Below are 8,012 nucleotides of genomic sequence, written 5' to 3' on the forward strand. Positions count from 1 at the left end.
TTTTCTCCTGATCCTATCTCACAGCAGAGTTCTAGAAGACACTCTAACCACTACATTAAATGTGGCAACCAGACTTTTACAAACGTGAAACCATTAGATGTATTGGTGTTTCCAGCAGGTTTATGAACAAATCCATCACACTATGTAAAATAAAGTAAAACATATCCATCAAGTAAGTGTGGACAGCTAATGAAGGTGCGATCAGTGTGTATGAGAAGAGCTCAGTGTGTATGAGAACTCCATGCTCTGTGCACTCAGTTAGAGGAAGGATCCCCTGAGTCGCCTGTACTGGAATAAAGAATGACTGCTTTCTAATACTCAAAACTGTGTTAGAAATTTTCTCTCAAGCTGATTTTGGTAACAATGGCTACTAATTAAAACTGAATAGGTGTATGATGGCTGAAAGGATGAATCACCTCAAATAACAACTCACAAAGTCCCATACATGGTTACTGAGTTAGCTATATTATAAATGAATATGGTCAAACCTCTAAGGAGTCAGAGAAGAAATATCTTGGAGAGTGTCCCTCAGTAGAGGTGATCACATTTTATTGTCAAATAAAAAGGCTGAAGGGTATTGGGGATTCAGAGCCTTCCTGGCTGCAGGAGACAGCGCAGCTCCCTGGTCTCTCACACAGGGAGCAGCTGACAGGGCTGGTGGACTAAATCCCCTGAAAAGGAGAGAGTCCCTGGTGACAGCAGGAACTACTGATCAAAGAGCTGAGAATGTGCAAAAAGCTGCCTGTTTGCAAATGATGCATGAGCGAGAATTAAAACTTTGACATGGATCTCCCAAGGTGATGCCAGTAGATTCCAAAAGAAAGACCTCCCTTGTCAGAGGACTTCCAGAGTCCCCAAAACCTGTGGGTGTTGAGCTCCAAGGTCAGATAGTAAGCCTCACAAATGGGGAAAGAGCTGCTGCCACCCTGGAAGGGGCTATAACCACTGACCGTTGTCACAGAGAGCATCTAATGTGGGCATGGGGAAAAGTGGCAGAAGAATTAATGAATTGTGGCAGAAAATACAGTCCATTACTTCCCAGTAAAACTGATTCCAACTCAGTTTTGTGATGGATGTGAATGGAAAACCATGATGCTCCTAACAATACCCAAAAAAGTGGCGTTTTTCTCCTGGACAGGGAGGATGAGTTTACACAAGTGATGTGTTGGAACCCTGGAGGCTGAAAATGACAAGCTTTCTGAGCTGAGGGGTTCTGACCCTCACATAAGCACCGCGTCTGACTTGAGGCCTTGGAACAGGCTTCTGAGTTTGTGTGATAGCACAGGGGTTGTGGGTGTGTAGTGTGAGTGGTGTTGTGTGATCTCACAGGATGGAAAACAGAATTGGGATTTTAGTGTATGGTGATATATGAGAGCCAAGATAGAGAACTTTGGGTGTGGATTAGTTATCTTTTTTGCACATTCTTCTTCTTTCTTCACGAATCTGGGTAGTTTTCTGTAATTGGGTGAAAGATGTCCGCATTGCAGGTTTCAGGTGATCATAACTGGATTAGAAGTACAAATAATATAGATGTCAGCTGTTTATTGGATAATTGGAACTTAAATACTCTTGAATTGACAGCATTTTCGGCTCACTTTCTTGACTTGTTAGGGAGAGCTCCCATCTTGTGAGTTTCTAATAGATAAAAATAATAAATTTCAGAGCGAGACTTCAAAAACAATGTCTCCTGAGTTTTATTCACCCTGACCTTAGAGCAGGAAAGAGCCAGGATCTCCTGTAGTGATGAACAGGAGAAAAAAAAGAAATCATTTTTGGATGTCTGGTTTGCAAACGGAAATCCCTAAAACAATTATGGATGGTCAGCCCAGTGATAACCAAGAGTTATTAGTGAAGGGGTGACTGACAAAGGAGGAATCAGGCAAAGCTCCTACCACACTACAGCTCATCCCTTAAAGGTTCCACAAAAAGAAAAGATGTCGGGAAACCCTATTCTTCATCCCCAGTTTGTGAGCCATGGGATGAAGGATGTTTTTTTATCAGAAGGCTCACTAAAACTCAAAAGGAGAATTACTAATCACTTGTGCTGTTGGTCCCCGTAAAGTCCCCACAACCTTTTTCACAGATATTGGGGCACAGGCGTCCACCCTCAAAATCAAAGACGCTTTCTCCTGGGGCTTTGTACCCTTGTGTAAGGGTATATTTGTAGGGGGTGCTTTGGGGGTACCAACAATGCCCAAATGACAGGTAAAGCGAAATGCTGGTTACTGGGGAAGGAAAAGCAATTGAAACCTGAAAGGTTTTTTGTCCTGAGTCTGAACATTAACGTGGGACATATGTAGTTTTTGGGGACATGCCTCAAAAGGCTGGAAAAACGAAGATGAGCACTATAGCTCACATCTAATTAACCAAAGCATAATTCCTGCCACCTGTCTCTCAATCCAAGGTGCCTTAATAAATACAGAGCCAAAAATCACCATTCTTGGCTTTAGAGATAAAACCTGTTGTAAAGAAGCCAAGTACTTAGTTCTCCTAGGAATGGCCAAGGGTGTGCTCCAAAGGAAAATTTTATTCCCACCTATCTCTGGAACCAGAGAATCCCAGACTGAGATGTAGAGCAGGAATAAGGCAAATTCTTTATACAGAACTAGCATTAACAATCTTAATGAAATTACTTAACAATTAAGTAACTAAAACACAGATTATTTGAATAGAACTTATTTATAACAGGTCCAATTGAGCAGTCAGTCCATGTTGGCATCTGGTAGAAACGGCAAAGAAACCCCCCCAGACCCTGGGAGCAAACCCCAATGCAGCTCTGTGGAGGGAAAGCCAGGCGCCTGCTCCCCGCGCCACAAGCGGTCACTGTCCCCTCATGAGTGAGGGCCCCAGTGAGGATGTAATGGTCTCTGCAGCGGCTTTGAGCGGCCCCATGTAAACAATTTGCCTTGTGGACCATAGAGCTTTTCCTGTACTGATGTGTGGGGGTGGAGCTTTAGCAGGATGATCCAATTGCAATTTTAATCTACACTGTGGGCATTTGGTAAGAATAGTTTCACAGGTTCTCCTGTTTATAGGACAAAGTTTGCTCTGTGCAGCAAAATTAAGTGCTTCTTTGTCAGTGTGACCTAATTTCTGATGTAACCATTCTCCCAACTGGTGCCATCCTTGATTTGAGGAGTCTTGTACCTTTATTTCCCTGATTCTAGATAATTCATCCACCCTTCTCCCAGTTTGTGGCTGGTTTGGGGTTTTTTTGGCATGGGCTCTGACCCATCCTCTTTTGAATGGTGTTTTTCTGGCAATGTCTAATAATAATTGCCAGTCTTGAGATCTCTAGATAGGAAACTTACAGCCATAGCATTCTTGTAAATCAGCCATCTGAACTGGATCATATGGCGTTGTCTTTTGGGTATGATTTCCCTCTCCACCCCGAGATCCAGTGGTCACTTTGGTTTTTATAAGGGTTTTGGCTTCATATACAGAATCGTTAGTCTGCACTAGCTCAGGCTTTCCTCCCAGCTTTTTTTTTCTTTTTTCTGTTCCTCCTGTAGCTGTTTCCTCATCTGTTCTATTTGCAAGGACAACAATAACTCCTTTGCTTCCCTGTTACTACTTCAGTTTCCACATCTTGTTTCTCTTTAATACTGTGAAAAGTGCATATTATATGGCTCTACGCAAGATATTTACTATATGTGTTGTGTTGTGTTAATTGTTAATGTTGTATTAATATTTTGATAGTATGGTAAATGTAGTTTTGTAGTTAAAATGTAGTTTTTATGTACCAACCACAAGAAAATGTAAATCTTTCAAAGAAGAAAGAATTTACTACTTTCTTATCAAAAGCTCCTCCTGCTTCTCTCAGCCTGGTGGATGCCATAGAGATTAAAGGAAAAAAGTGATACTAACCAGAGACAATTCTTAGTTAGAATGGAATTTATGCATTATGTATGAATTGTATGAATATTCAACAGGCTATTGTTTTTAAGAGATAATTCTTTGTTAACAGGGGTCCCTTCTCCAAAGCTTGTGGCTGGGGAGAGGCACCCAGACGTCTGTAACTTTGTTTTTATTGTCTTGTATTGTCCTAACTCTAAAATTGTTCAATTTTTTACTCTAATTCTATTTTTATAACCATCTTATTTACTATTAAACTTTTAAAATTTTAAAACAAGTGATTGGCACTTATCACAGCAGACACCTGTCTTTTCAAACCAAGACACAAGGATATGAGCAAAAGGCAGATTTAAGATTAGTGGACAAAGCATGACAGGTTTGTTGGCAAGATTCTCTCTTCTTAAAAAGGACAGCTAAGGGACGACAGAGGAAAGCAAGCACTAACAAAACCAAAGAAAATGTAGACAATTAAAACAGAAATTGAGAACTATCTAGGGCTCTGTGTGTGTGTGTAAAGACAATGCAGACAAGCATAAAAAGGAGTATGGCCCAAAAGCTGAACAACACTCAAACCTAGCAGTACTTTAACTAAACTTATACCTTAAGTTTAGCAATTTAGTATAGGAAAACATTTAACTTAGACCCAAGTAACTTATAACTCCATTTATAGCTTCAAGTTAACAATCTAACAGCGGAATAACATTTAACATTTAAGCTAACTTATAGCTATAACTTCGATGTCAAATTTAGCAACTTAACAAAAGCACACTTAGCAACAATTAGCTTATATTTAACAACTTAGGAAAATAACCACACTTAGCAGCTTGTAAGTAAGCTTATACATATAAGTTAACCTTACTTACAGGCCTGACTTACTTAGATATCTGAGGTACTTAAACATCTAAGAAAGCCGTACTTCCCCCAGATTTGCTATAGCATATGTTCATCTTTATGCAGCCAGACAGAAGCAGTCAGCGCAAGCAAGGTACCTGTGAAAAATTCCCCCAGAGGTTGGTGAAATCCTCACTTTGGAGGCCTTTGTATCTCCCGATGGGGGAAGGATGGAGCCTCCAGGAGTGAAGGCATCAGCCCAGGACACATCGTGTTTTGGTGATCCTCTGATTTATTAAAGAAATATGGGTATTGATCTTAGTATCGATACCCAACTGTGACGGACAAAAACTCTCTAACAGTTTAAAGTTAGAAAGTGTATGTTTATTACGGCCGGGCAGCACGCGGGATATTTCCCTAATTCGCACCGCGAAATTCACAGGTAATTACAAAGTCTTTTATTTACAAAAGTGTTGAATATCCAAAATACAAATGCATATTCATACCCCTGTCACCTCCCATTCCTCGCTTCGTATGCTAATTGGCAAAAAGGCTATTAAGCATGCGTACTTTGTTTCTTAAAATGAGTCGGGGGGTCTGTTTTGGGGAGGGGTCACCTAAAATGAGGAAGTAAGATGAGTCTTCCTCGTCCTGACCTTTCTATCTTTTCAATGCATTCGTGACAAATGATTCCTTGGTAGAACTTACAGTTTCCTGTGTTCAGTGGGTCCTTTAAGCAGGAAATCTGCAGCTATCTTATGTCCTATTTACCACATTTTGTTTTTCATTACAAGGACAACTACATAAACATAAACCTGACAAGAAATGAGTTACAAGATCCGGGGTAGCTTATCTAAGATCCGGCTTCTGTTAACTGCGAACAAAGATTACCTATCTACTTCAGCTAATTCAGCAACTTATTATCTTAACTTTCCTAAAAAATCCTTAGTTCCTCAAAATTAACGTCTCATTCCCCACTTCTTCTTTGAAATGAGTAAATTCTTTTACTCAGTATACAGAGTCTTCCTCATCTATCCAAGCTGTACAGCTAGTGTCTCTCAAGACCAAGCCATATGCCTTTGACAGTGATGTTAAAGCTGCCACTCATCGTAGCATCCTCCAATTCCAAACAAGTATTACAATGGATAACACTAAACTTATGCTGACCAAAATAAGCAACACAACTATAGGGTGGATTAAGGTATTCAATATTCCGGTTGCTGTTGGTGACCACCCAAAAAGCACATCCCACCAATGATGAGACAAATGTTCCTCAAGCCTTTTAAAACCTCCTTTGATGGTCTCTGTATCATGGTGTATGGTAATTAATGTCTTTTTCCCTTCATCTCTAATTTCTTTTAAGATTTCTCTCAATTCATGATGCTTCAGCAATTGAGCAACTAAAGTCAAATTCATTCCTATGGGCACAGGCAGTATCTTCTGCACAGTGGCTAGGTTGGCCTTTATATATTGATGTGATATTACGGGTACTCGATAGGAAAAATCACATCCCTTAATTCTAACAAAATTGCAAACACACAAATTGAATTGAGTCTCAGTCACGATTTGGTTGTCTATCCTTATGATGGGGCATGCTGTCCTAAGACAGACACAACCTTGTCTTATATACACAAGTGAAGTTGTCTGTTTGCCTGGATGTGTTTCAAAGTGACAAATACTTTGGTCTGTGTCTAAACAAGTGTCTTTGTCACCCTCTAATGTCCCTTCACATATGTATCCTAATTGTCTCCTCACAGTACAGGGCTCTAGATTAATAGTTTGCCACTTTTCTTTAATTTCTCGTGCCCACATTCTGTGTTCAGAAGGGAACAATACAGTTTCCTCATGGTTTAATCCTAAGGGGACTATTGGGTGTATTAAGTCCACTGAGGCATCGTGTATAGTTAAAACAAAGGCTGTCACTACACTAGTCACAGGGTTATAGGTGAAATTGACCAACACCCACCAGGACTGAAGTTCCCTCTCCATATCAGAGGCATTATCCCAGACAATTTTGCAAATTTCAGCAGGGAATATTCCTTCTCCACCTTCCCTGATAACTGCGGCAGCCACTGATTGCATCCACAGTTGTGCCTGAGTACACCCTAGGGCCAACGAGTGTTTTCACTAGCTGTGCCTAGTGCGTTAATTATTACTTCATGATCTCGCTCCTCTGTGTCTTCCCATTCTGGTAATATCTTGGTCAATTTCCAGTGATTGTAACCTAGTGCTAGTAGAGAGGATTGCAAAGGTTGTTGTAGTTTGACTAAATCGCTCCCTATTGTGGTTAATTTATTCAGTAACACTTCTGAATCTATTGTGTTCAGCACTCCCAGTCCTGTTCCTAGCAATCCAGTGAGATCCCTCTTCCTAAAATTGGTAGGCATACTTTTTTGAAGCCAAGTAGTCCAGTCCATAAAGGAGTTCCTGAGAAATGGGGCACATTCTGGCCGAACGTGTGAAGCATTTACCTGTACTCCCATTTCTACTCATTTTAAAGACCACTTTGGGTTAACTATCAGCTTCTGAACTCCTGTCTTCTTAATAGCATATGGCCCAATTTTGGTAACTACAGGAGTTATTTGTTCCTCCACTTCTGGAATAGCTGGCGTCTTGGTGATCACAGCCTTTCTTGGCACTGGTGGAGTGATCTTGGTCTGGTTCTTATGGTACTCAGTACATACCTGGGGTGATGTTAAAGTCAATGTCATACCCTCTTATCGCACACCCTTCTATTTTGAGCCTAAACTCTAGACATGTACTCAAGCATTTATCACAGCATTCAGGACTGACCCTGATGAGTTTCATGGGTGGATGGTAAGCCTCGTGGAACCCGTCCTGTACGAATGCATACTTACATCCCCAAACATTTCTTCCCTCCCACAAGCTTGCATTTGTGACTTTTAGTATCTTGTTTAAAGCCTTACGAGAGTAAGGATCATAGGCTCTTCCTTGGCACTGGTATATCCCAGTCACATTATACCTTCGTGGTATTGCGTTGACTCCTGTTATGGTTAAGGTAATTACTACAATAGTTACAACTTTCCACATAATGTCCAAAATAACTCTTAGTCCATTTATTCGTTGTTCCGAGTGAGCTTCAGCTTCAGTTCGTTATCGCCTGGTGTGGCTTTCCAAATTCCTTCTGGGGCTTTCTTCACTTGAGAGTGATGGATCCAGGCCTTCTGTTCTTTGATCTTGATTGCAGTGAAGGTAGTGAGGAGCACCTGGAATGGTCCTTCCCACTGTGGTTCTAAGGTTTTTTCTGCAAAAGACTTAACATACACCTAATCCCCAGGTTGTACAATTATGTACTGGCCCATCCA

The sequence above is a fragment of the Hirundo rustica genome, chromosome 3, assembly GCF_015227805.2.
Source record: "Hirundo rustica isolate bHirRus1 chromosome 3, bHirRus1.pri.v3, whole genome shotgun sequence".
Lineage (NCBI taxonomy): Eukaryota > Metazoa > Chordata > Aves > Passeriformes > Hirundinidae > Hirundo > Hirundo rustica.